The following is a 12,033-nucleotide window of genomic DNA, read 5'->3' as shown; positions in this document are numbered from 1 at the left end:
TTGCTACAAGTTCAGTAATGCGCCCCTCTGATGTCTGCGCCCTAGGCGGCTGCCTAGTTGGCCTAATGGTAGCGCCGGCCCTGGGTGTATCCCTCCAGCTCCAATGCATCTAGGTACCTATGTCATTCCAATTGGAACTTATTTATTCTTTCTGCTGCCAATACCTTTCCAGAGAGACCATTCCATGTATTAACTACATGGTATTCATAGAATACTTACCCTGCACAGTCATCTTGGTGTGACCCAACTCTTCTGTTTTTGAATGGTTTTCATTGATCCAATATGGCTGCCAGACCACGTGAGCGATCACATCATAAATTTATATTCTCTAATATAACTGTTGTGTATATCACACTCAAGAAATTTCACTGATCAGACGAAGTGATGTTCGTCAAATTATGACGTCATAATCCCCATGCGAGTCCTTTACAGTGAGCCATGTTTCAATTTTTTTTTCCATGGAGCGGTTTCGGAGATATAGAGGTGCGAGGTTTTTCCAAGATGGGGCCTGTTCCACGTGTCCGATGACGTCATAATTATCACTAAAATTATATCGACTGAGGCGCTCCTATAGTGAAAATTTTGTCAATTGGACCAACAATTGCAGAAACAAAAAATTAAGACTGATCAGATCAAGCATTGTACTTGTCGAATTATGGCGTCATAATTAAGGTATCGATGACATCATAATTAACATATCTTATTCCCCATGTGGAGTACTTGACAATGAGCCATGTTTCAATTTCTTCCATGGAGCTGTTTCAGAGATAGAGGTGCAACGTTTTTAGATTTTTTTCCAAGATGGCACCTGTACCACGTGACCTATGACGTCATAATTATTATTAAAATTTTTTACAGAAGGAAGCACTCCTATGGTCAAAATTTCGTGCCTATCGGACTAACCGTTGCAGAGAATTTTTTTTTTTCATACTAATTAGATCAAGCGTTGTACTTGTCGAATTATGACGTCATAATGAAGGCACTGATGAAATCATCATTAACATATCTTATCCCCCATGTGAAATACTTGACAATAAGCCTTGTTTCAATTTTTTCCATTTAGCGGTTACGGAGATATAAAGGTGTAACTTTTTTCCAATATGGCGTCCGTAACACGTGACCTATGACCTCATAATTATGAATAACAAATTTTATAGGTGGAGGTGCTTCGATGCTAAAATTTTGTGTCAATCGGACCAACGGTTGCCAAGAAAATGAATTTTAAAAATGCAGACATGCCACGCGTACGGACGCAACCCAATGCTTAACCCTACCTTTTGCTTTGCGAGCGCAGGGTAATTACTCTTTGAGTGAAAGGCCTCTATATTACTACCATCTTAACTCGCTCCTCTTCTTTACTCTCAGGCCATGGCCTCTGATCCTATCGCTGTCTATTTTGCTGCTGAACATTTCTGCACTTATTTTATCTATATCCATCACTATCTTAAACAGCTCTGTCATATCCCTTTGTAATCGCCAACTTCATAATGTATAAAGTCCTGTCTCTTTCAGCCATTCCTCATAGCTTAGTCTAGCTAGGCCCGAGAATCCCGGAATCAATCTAGTAACCCTACACTGAACCCTCTCTATGGTAGATACTGTATGTCCTGCTTCAGATACCAAAACAGGTTCAGAGTAACCAAAACTACACACAGTATTGAATATGAGTATTCACTAAATTCCTGTTGAGCATTAACACTACCTCTTTTGATATAGAATTGACCCCCCTATGAAGGGTAATACCCTCCTGCACTGCACAACCCCGCTTTGCATGGATTTGCTTTTGCGCAAATTAAAGTATTATATTTTTTATTCTCTAAAATCTTTTAAATTTAAATCAATCAATCAAGCAAGTGAAAGATTGCAGGTTTAAACACACGATCGCTGGTGTTGACATCGCTGGCAGCCAATCAGAGCACGTCTACTCTCAACCAACCAATGCACATATTGTTGGCTTCCTGCTCTGTGCGCCGCCATTACGGTGGAGCTTAAATTTTTTTTAAAAACTAAACTTTTATTTTTTGAAAGTCTTACCCCCTTAATCTGTTCCATATAATACAGAAACACTGTATAAAAAGTTTGAGCACTAAATTATTATGTTTAGGGGTAGCTCAAGGGCTGCAAAGATTATGAAAATTATAAAAATTCAACGAATTACGAGTATATCAGACTATATCTTAATTTATTTTAAACAACACACTTGAACACAGTATTTATTTTTGAACACGTTAATAGTGAATTCTTTGTTCAGTTTCTGACAGAGTTCATAGTATCAGTCTGACAATGTCCAGCAAACCCCAAATTTATTATTTTCATGGCATCCCGGACAGTGTATGTTTTCTGCTATCAGGGTACATTCTGCGATGGTCCTCGACAACTTGCAGCAGCAATTGCAGCTGAGTTTCATCGCGGGTTATCAACCCACTGTACTCCTGAATGAGTGCCACTCCACGTTCAGCGTAGTCATTGACAACTTTTAGAGAGTTGACTGTTTCTGCAGCCTGCTTGTAGTCGTCTCTGTCATCCCACAAGTCCGGATCAACCGCGAGAAATCCATCTGGAAGTTCCATCATTCGCAGAAGTTTCATTGACCTTGCTGTGACGAAATCTTCCAAGTTCTTGTCCTTGAATGAATCAAGAGCAACAGTGATTCGCTTGGAATGATCCTGATCTTGGTCTTCTTCATTCTTCATGGCACTCACCATCAGTCTCTTGGTTGCCGAACTGACCCGACTGTCGAAGAAAGCCAAGCTAACAAGTTCCTGTGACAAGTACCACACGTGATTGGAAAACTTGCGTGATGTTGACTTTGAGATGGCTGGATGGATTGATGAGTATTCAAGCAGTGACTTCAGCAGCAGCAGGTCATTGCAAGGAGCACCTGATGCTTGAGGTGCAGAGATCCAGGCTGTCAGGTAGACACGTACTGTGAATACACACACATCACGTAATCCTCTTTTCTGCAGGAGTCAGTTTGAATTGAGCCTTGAACATCCAGATCTTGAGACAGTATATTACTTTGGACATCCAGCGGGCGTGGTGCATTGCTCCGGGTGACATGAATCGCACTCCTCTGGCAGGAGCAGCACCGAGAAAGGCAATCACAAGTTCCAAGAATTCTTTATAATCATCTCTCGGCTGACTCTGTTCAAGATGCTTGTTGGCATAATCGATAGTGCCTTGCTTTATGTCTTCCACTAGACTTGCCACGTCATCAGCTGCAATCCCTGGTTCATACTTGGCCGTGTCTATGAATCCCCAGTATTCCTGGAAGCGTTTGAAGAGTGGAACCTCGGGAGAAGATTTGGCTCCCAATCCCATACACACTTGGAACACTGCACCAATTATCAATTCCATAATGTGATGCCTGCAAGCTTGTGACAAGAGCTCCTTCTCAAGCTTCTGCTCTAGGAGGACACAGGCACCAGCGATCCGACCAGTGTTTGAGCTGGTCGTGTCAAAACACATAGCTCGGATGCTGTCGGCTACGCCACAGTCTTCAATGGCTCCAAAGACAGCAGCAGCCTGAGCCTCGCCTGTTCCAGATGGAAGCTTGGCAACTGTGAGTAGCTGAGAAACTCCTTTCCCTGAAACCAATACTGGCAGGCGATCAACCTTCTCTTTTCCAATTAGATCAAGGATCAGTTTGCTGTCCCAGTGAACAACAAGGGGAACGTTACCCTGAAACTCCGCCTTTATATTTGCAGATCTCTGGACTCGGTGTTGTACTCTTTGTCGGCGAATTGAGTCTCTGTTTAGAGCAAGTTCATCAATGTTCTGTCCCAAGCTTTTGGCAGCTTCTGCTATAACAAAAACGGCTTTGCGGTCTGACACTTTTGTGCGATCTAGAGCGGCTGCGAGTTCTTCAGTAACGACAGTTTTTCACCCCCTCTTTCTTTTTCGTGTCTGAAATGTGATGCCTCCAGCAGCTCCCTCACTTGCATTGTCCCCAGTTTCCATATTTTCACTATCTTCTGCTGAGCTGTTTTCAGATTCAGAACCAGATGAAATCAGTTCAGCTGTAGAAGCTGCTAACTGTTTCATTTGCTCCATTCGCTGTCGCCTGGCAAGCATTTCCTCCTCTCTTTTGGACGCCGTTTTCTCCTTCGCAGCAAGCTTTACATCTACTCCAGCCAGCGACCCCCTTCTTCCCTTTTCTCGCTGGGCTAACAAGAAATCCTTGTCTTCTTGTAATACTGACGTATTGGTCAGAGCATCAGCGTGAGCGACATCAAAAAGGTCTTCAAGCCTGGAAACAAAAGCCGACTCTCTCGCGAGTCGAGTTGGTGACGTTCGCGCTTTGTTCTTTTTCAGAAGACGCCATTCTTCAAATGTCTGCTCAAGCTTGGTTTGGCAGTTTTGATGAGCTCTCATCGGGATTCTAGCTTTCTTCCAAAAGTTAGCTATTTCCGTGATGGTAACATCCGACGATTGTCTTACGGTCTCCTTCAGATCGAGATGGTGATGTAGGAAGAATCCAAGAGCCATACGCAATGATGGCAACTTGCTGCCACTTAATTCAGTCACAGAGTCGCCAAGGAGATACAACTTGGTTTGAGATCTTGTTGCTTTTTCCACAGATGACATTTTCAATCAGATATGAATCTGAAAGAAATAGAACATAGCATTAAGAAATTAAGAATCAAGAAAATTCAAACAGTTCTATTAATAACTGAGCAGTGAGCACAATGCCTCAAGCAATTACACAAACATACTGCTGCAACAGTGTTGCAGCTGTTGCTTAGTCAGCATAGTCAGTCCATTGAGTCCAAACAGTAAACAAGTCTGAACATGTCTGGAATATAAATTCATGGAAAATTTGCATTATCAATTTATCAGCAAAACAATGGGATTCGGATGATTGGTTGGATAATAGATATGAACCAGTTGAACCACAATGATTATGCTTCTATAATCTGTGATAATATTATACCATGTTTATACACCCATTGTGTCTGTGATTCTCTGCAAAGCCTGTGATAACTTCGTTTTTATTTTCAAATAGTGTTCTGTGATACACCTATGTACAGTGTTTACTTTTAGATACTATGGTGATAACTCACGTAGACTACGGATTTTTATGTTAAGAAAATAGGCCTTTTATGTTTTGAAAAGCGGAATTTTTTTTTTTTAATGTGAAAAAATCCCGAAATATTTTTTTCCCCCCGTTTTATTCATTTTTTATTATTACCAAGTTTTTCAGAAATCAGTCAAAAAAAGAACAAAAAATGGTAAGCTTTTTCCTGCACAACATTAAGCACTCTGGGCTAGTAAACAGGTAAAAAATGACGTTCAGGTACCTTTATTGCAACCGCATTGTTTGATAAGTAGAGGACTAGAAGAAATTGACAAGACCCTTTTAGGAACGGTTAAAGTAGGTGTTTGAAATCATTATCTTGGTAATGTTCTCCTTGGTGAGGCGGTGTCGGCGGTCAGTGAGGACGTTTCTGTAGACGGAGAAGGACCTTTCCACGTCGACGCTGACGATGGAGCAGTACCTCAAGAGGGGGATGTCAGCAAGCTTGACTCCAGCCGGCACACCAACCTCAGATCCGTGCTGATCTCCATCCAGGATCAAAGCCACTGTCCTCAGCACACCAATGTCGGGATTGCGCTGCAGCACCACCCTGAACTTGGTGAGCAGGATCTCCTTACGGCAGCCTCGGATCTTTTCGAGCTCCTCCTTGGCCTGATCAAGGAGCCGGAAGGCCTTGGCCAGCTCCATGCCGGCCTCCTCCAGCTGCTTAAGGATCTTCGGGATGAACGACACGTGGGCATTTAAGAAGACCAAACTGAGCTTGATGTCCGCCTTTCCGAACAGGTCCTTGGCCCTCCGGATTGCCATCGCGTCATCGTTCAGCTGGTCCACAATGTCCTTGACGGCCTCGAAGTGCTCGGCGTAAAACACCGCGGCGTCGATCCACGTCCCCCACCGAGTCAGAATGGGCTCCGGGGGGAGAGAAAGATTGGGCTGCTGCTCCTTCCAAAAGACAACACGCGACGGGGCTTTGACGAACACCTTCTTCGTCGTGGCAATCAGGTCGTTGACGTCCTTGAACATTTCTCGGACTGTCTCGCAGACACGGTGGAGCGCGTGGGCAACGCAAGTCACATGCAGCAAGTCCGGGAAGAGTTCCTTCAGGGCATGGCCGGCCTTGATCATATAGGCCGCGGCGTCGCTGACGAGGACCTTGAGGCACTCCGGCTTGAAATCAGGCCAAAGATAGCGCAGCGTGTCATTGACTGCACGCACGATCTCCCCGGAGTTGGTCTTCTCCAGAAACATGCACTGGACGAGGTGGGGACGAAAGTACCCCTCCTTGGACAAGCGTCCCGCGATGATGTTGGCCACATATCGACCTGCCGAATCGGTCGTCTCGTCAACGGACAGCCAGATGGGCTGCTGTCCGAGGTCGGCACGGATCCCCGCCAAGGCCTCGTCGTAGCACTTGTCGAGGTAGTGCTTTCAAATCCAGCTTTCATCGGGGATCTGGAGAGTGATGTGCTTCTCCAGGAACGACCGGAGGGCAGGGTTTTCCAATTTCGACCATGGGATGCCAGCGGCCAGCATGGCCTGGCACAGCTCCTGAGCCACGACGTCGCACTTGTGCCTCTTTCCGCCACCAAAGTCCTCCATGGTGGCTTGCGTGACCGTCCTCTTCTTCTTCAAGGCCAAGTTGCTCTTGTGGCGGTCTCCTCGGACATGTTGGGCCAGCTCAGACTTCTGCTTCGCCCGGAAAGTCTTTTCACAAGCTCGACAGAAAGCCGTGTCACTCGACACGTACTTGAAGGTGGCCCCATCACCGCCAGCGTTGAATTCCTTCAGCCACTTGTCACGAAGAGCAGCACTCATCTTGATAGGAGACTTGTTCACACTTTGTGTACACTCTCTCACTGTAGTACACCGCCTCACTGCTGTACACGCTGGGGACGCAACGCACGCAAGTGGACGCAACGTTTTGTTTTTGAGATCGATCGCAGTTAAAAATTTCGATCGCAGTTTAAAATTTCGAAAAATTCCCTAATTTTTTTTAGCGTTGCCAGACATTTTCGACCAAAAAGGGCATTTTATTTTATTTTTCCCGAAAAAGGGCGAAATTCTTTTTTTCTCCGAAAATAGCAAAATAATTTTTTTGCGCGCAAAAAAGCCGTTTTATGTGAAAAAATATTTTTTATTTTTCCACATAAAAATCCGATGTGCAGTGATAAGCGTTCCCAGGTCAGCGCTACATCTCATTTTAGCATTTATTGTCTAGCAGACTCTAGCTCAACGAACATTTTACTCTTTTATTATAACAGATATTGTGTATGTACAATGTACATATTACTACTGTAATTATTTATTTAATGGAGCACGGAGTTTTATAACTTAAAGGTTTTATCTGTGTTCCCAGTAATTAATTTTACCACAATGATTGCATGTTGTGTGTATGATGATAGGAGAGAGTGTCAATTTACTTAGTAGTTAAAATTGGGTTCTTAATTTATCAACAGAATTAATCTATTATATCAGTAGTATGCGAAATAAAAGGGCGGCCGCAGCTTTGGGGTATCAGAAATTTTACCATCATTGAGCTACCCCTAAATATTGTTCAATTGTGCTCATATTTTGCCTGAATTGTTATTTCATATATAGGAACAAATTGAGACGGTAGGAAGATCATATTTCAAAAGTTCAAAAATAAGCTCCACCCTGGCCGCCATATTGGTAATTGTGCTGAAAGTCTTGACCTGAAATTGAAAGTGGAGTCAGGTGTTAGAGCCATTGCTGTTGGGTGTGGATTTGGTTTATGGAAGTTATCTGTCAGGACAATTAAATGCATCTAGTCAGTCCACGCTCCAGTAGGTGCCACAAAATTAATGAGACCTCGGAGCCGTTTAATGGAGAACCTTAGCTTACCCTCTCCAGCTAGGTTTAACTTGGACGAAGTGGGGCGGTTTTTTGGAAGAGGATGCCGTCCTGTACGGTCATTTCCAAGGAAGAGAGACATGCCACTGGCTGCAAGGTAGCAAAAGACCGACCGCCTGTCACCTCTCAACGGCAATGTCACATCAGACTCGAAGTTAAAGTGAATGCTTTGCCGACCCCGGGCTGTTTTACCCGGGACGGATCCCCAGTTGTTTTGCGGTGGAATTGTCGCGTCGCCTGCACCCCACGGATGTGTTACACAAAGTGCTATGTTTTTCCCCGTTGGTGGTCAGGCCCGGATAATGAGGTGTCAGGACCGGGAAACTGGGGCCTTCTTGGGGACTCCTGGAGCGGGTGTGATCCTGTCCCCGGGCACCTTCTCGTGTACCTACACGTCTATGGAGTGAAGGAGGTCGGCAGGCAAAACGCCAGGTCCAAGACACCTCATTGGTAAATCGTGCATAAAATGGACAAAATTTCCATTTTTTATTACTAATTAACAATACAGTATTTATTTGTTTAATAGTGTTCATTAATCATATCAGGTTATTACAGATATATATATATATATATACACAGTCACGTGAAAAAGTCAGTACACCGCATGAAATGTTTTAAAAATCTTTTTCACACATGTGGACATATCAATATTTGATCTTCATTTAAACAGTGTCTACAGATAAAGGTGATCTAATTGAACAAAAAACAATGAAATATTGACTTTGCAATAATTTATTCAACAAAAAATTGTTGCACAGCTCGTTTCAAATCCCCCCACAACATCTCGATGGGATTTAGATCCGGGCTTTGACTTGGCCATTCCAGAACCCTCCATTTCTTTCTTTTCAATCATTCCTTGGTGGATTTACTGGTATGTTTAGGGTCATTGTCGTGTTGCAAGGTCCACCTTCGGTTGAGCTTCAACTCTCCGACAGATGGCCTCACATTATCCTCAAGCACCCTCAGGTACAATGAAGAATTCATAGTGGATTCTATGATGGTGAGCCGCCCAGGCCCTGATGCAGCAAAGCTGCTCCAAACCATAATATTTCCACCACCATGCTTTACAGTTCGTATCAGGTTCTTGTGGTCAAATGCTGTCTTTGGTTTTCGCCAAACATGTCTTCTGGTACTGTGGCCAAATAGCTCTACCTTTGACTCATCTGTCCAGAGCACATTGTTCCAGAAGTGCTGGTCTTTGCCTCGGTGTTCATTGGCAAACTTTAGTCTTGCTCTGATGTTCTTTCTGGACAGCAAAGGTTTCCTCCTGGCACACCTCCCATGTAGATCAAATTTGTGCACCCTCTTTCTAATGGTAGACTCGTGCACTTTGACATCAACAGTGGCAAGAGCTACCTGTAGGTCCAGTGATGACATTCTGGGGTTCTTAGAGACTTCTTTTAGCATCTTGCGGTCTGCTCTCGGGCTGAACTTGCTGGGGCGGCCTGGCCTGGACAAGTTGGCAGTTATTTGGAATCTTCTCCACTTGTTCATGATCTTCCGGACAGTCGAATGATTGATTTCAAATTGTTTGGAGATCTTTTTAAATCCCTTCCCAGACTCGTAGGCATCCATAACCTTCTTTCTGAAGGCCTCAGATAGCTCTTTTGATCTAGGCATGGTGACGCCACACACTTCAACAACAAAGAGCAAACCAAACTAAATGTCTGAGGTTTCAATAAGACAGGTTCCTCCAAGATCCTCTCCAACGATGTTTTAATCATTTGCACCTGAGCTGGTGCACCTGATTCTAATTTTAGGTATTTGAAGTAGTGATAAATGTAGGGGTGTACTTACTTTTTCCACATGTGAAATTTGCATTTATGTTTATTTAAATTATATAATGGACTACAAAATGTAAATGTTTTATGATATTTGTTATGTTATATCACCTTTATCTATCAATATTGTTGAAATGAAGATCAAATAGCTGTATGTTGAAATATGTTGAAAAAGGTCAAAACTTTGCATGGGGTGTACTTACTTTTTCACCTGACTGTATATATATATATATATATCTACCATGGGACCGCGCTATTCACGGGGGATACCGCGAATTGTTCCTGGAAAATGCCGCAAATTGCGAAAACCACGAATAGTGGGGCATTGTTTCAATGGAAAAAGGGGGTTGGGGATAGGTTCCCGAGTCGCAAAAATCCACAAATAGAGAGGACCAAACCGCGAATGGTGAGGCAAAACTCGAGAATGTCGATGGTAATCCACGAAGGTCGATGAAAGTTCCGGAAATGGTGAGACAAAACCCGCGAATGTCAGCGATAATCCAGGAAATGGCAAGGCAAATCCCTCGAATGTCGATGAAAATCCCGGAAATGGCGAAGCAAATTCTGTGAATGTCGGCGATAATCCCACAAATGGTGAGGCAAATCCTGCGAATGTCGATGAAAATCCGTGAATGCATGCTGTGCCAGTTTCAATGGGGGAAAAGGGAGACAGCTAATTGCACTAATAGATACTGTGGAGTGTTTTCATTCTGTACAGTAACTCGTGGGGATGACGTGTTATGCAGCTGGTGGAACATCCCGTGAAGCTCTCTATTATAGTGCGGCTAAAATTTGCGGCCGCGAAAGCCAAGAAAACGCAAAGCACACAACAGTGAATGTAGAAGCAGGTTATGCTCGGGGCTCATAGACGATGGTTTTTTTCACATGTCCAGCTGCTTTGTGCATGGCTGGTGAAAGATGAGTTTTTAGAAATGTGTCAATCTAGCAGCTCGTGAATGTAAGAGTCCGAAAAACTGCGAATTCATCAAACACGGCCGCGAATGGGGAAAAAAAACCCCGCGAATACGCGGGACACTTTTCTGCGAATAGAGAAACAGGTTGCATTTTATCAACTGCGAATATGCGGAACCCACGAATAGCGAAACCGTGAATAGCAGGGTCTGACTATGTATATATATGTATATATATATATATATATATATATATATATATATATATGTATATTGTATATACTAGGGCATGCCCGTACTATATCTATATCTTAAATTATATCCCCCCCCTCTATTTACATGAAATGGTTTGGTCCAAAGCGAACGGCTTGCGAGTGGTGACAATCCCCCCCCTCTATTTACATGCAATGGTTTGGTCCAAAGCGAACGGCTTCCGGAGTTTGGTAAAGAAATCGCCATCGCGTGCACAAACGCGCAGGAAAGCGAATGAATCGCAAATTCGTTTTTATTAGTTGTAAAACATAGTTTAACGCCAACATAGTTTGCAAACGTGAAATAAATGAATACGCTCTCAAATGTGCCATCCGAGGCAGAGTGTGCCCGCCACGTTCGGCACACGCGATCGTTCGCTGCTCTCTGATTGGTTGAATCGTTTTTTGGACATAGCTCGGTAAGTAATTGTCCGATTAATATGAAACCTTGAAAAGGCACATCCTCGGGTCCCCAGCAATATACCTGGCAAGTTAAAAGTATATCGGACCCGTGGTTGTCGAGAAACAGCGGTCACAGACAGACAAACGTACAAACGTACAGACAGAGATTACTGGAATTATAGATAGACTAGGGCATGCCCGTACTATATATCTATCTAAAATTATATCCCCCCCCTCTATTTACATGAAATGGTTTGGTCCATTCGCAATGCCAAAGCGAACGGCGAACGGCTTGCGAGTACAGTGACAATCCCCCCCCTCTATTTACATGAAATGGTTTCGTCCATTCGCAACGACCACAGAACCCCCCCCTCTATTTACATGGAATGGTTTGGTCCATTCGCAACGCCGGCACACGCGATCGTTCGCTGCTCTCTGATTGGTTGAATCGTTTTTTGGACATAGCTCGGTAAGTAATTGTCCGATTAATATGAAACCTTGAAAAGGCACATCCTCGGGTCCCCAGCAATATACCTGGCAAGTTAAAAGTATATCGGACCCGTGGTTGTCGAGAAACAGCGGTCACAGACAAACAAACGTACAGACAGACAGAGATTACTGGAATTATAGATAGATGTATATTGTATATATATATATATATATATATATATATATATATATATATATATATATATATATATATATATATATATATATATATACAGTATATATATATATATATATATATATATATATATATATATATATATATATATATA

This window comes from Myxine glutinosa, chromosome 5 (genome assembly GCF_964187855.1).
Source record: "Myxine glutinosa chromosome 5, kmMyxGlut1.1, whole genome shotgun sequence".
NCBI classification, from domain to species: Eukaryota; Metazoa; Chordata; class Myxini; order Myxiniformes; family Myxinidae; genus Myxine; species Myxine glutinosa.
Note: the sequence above shows the minus strand (reverse complement) of the source record.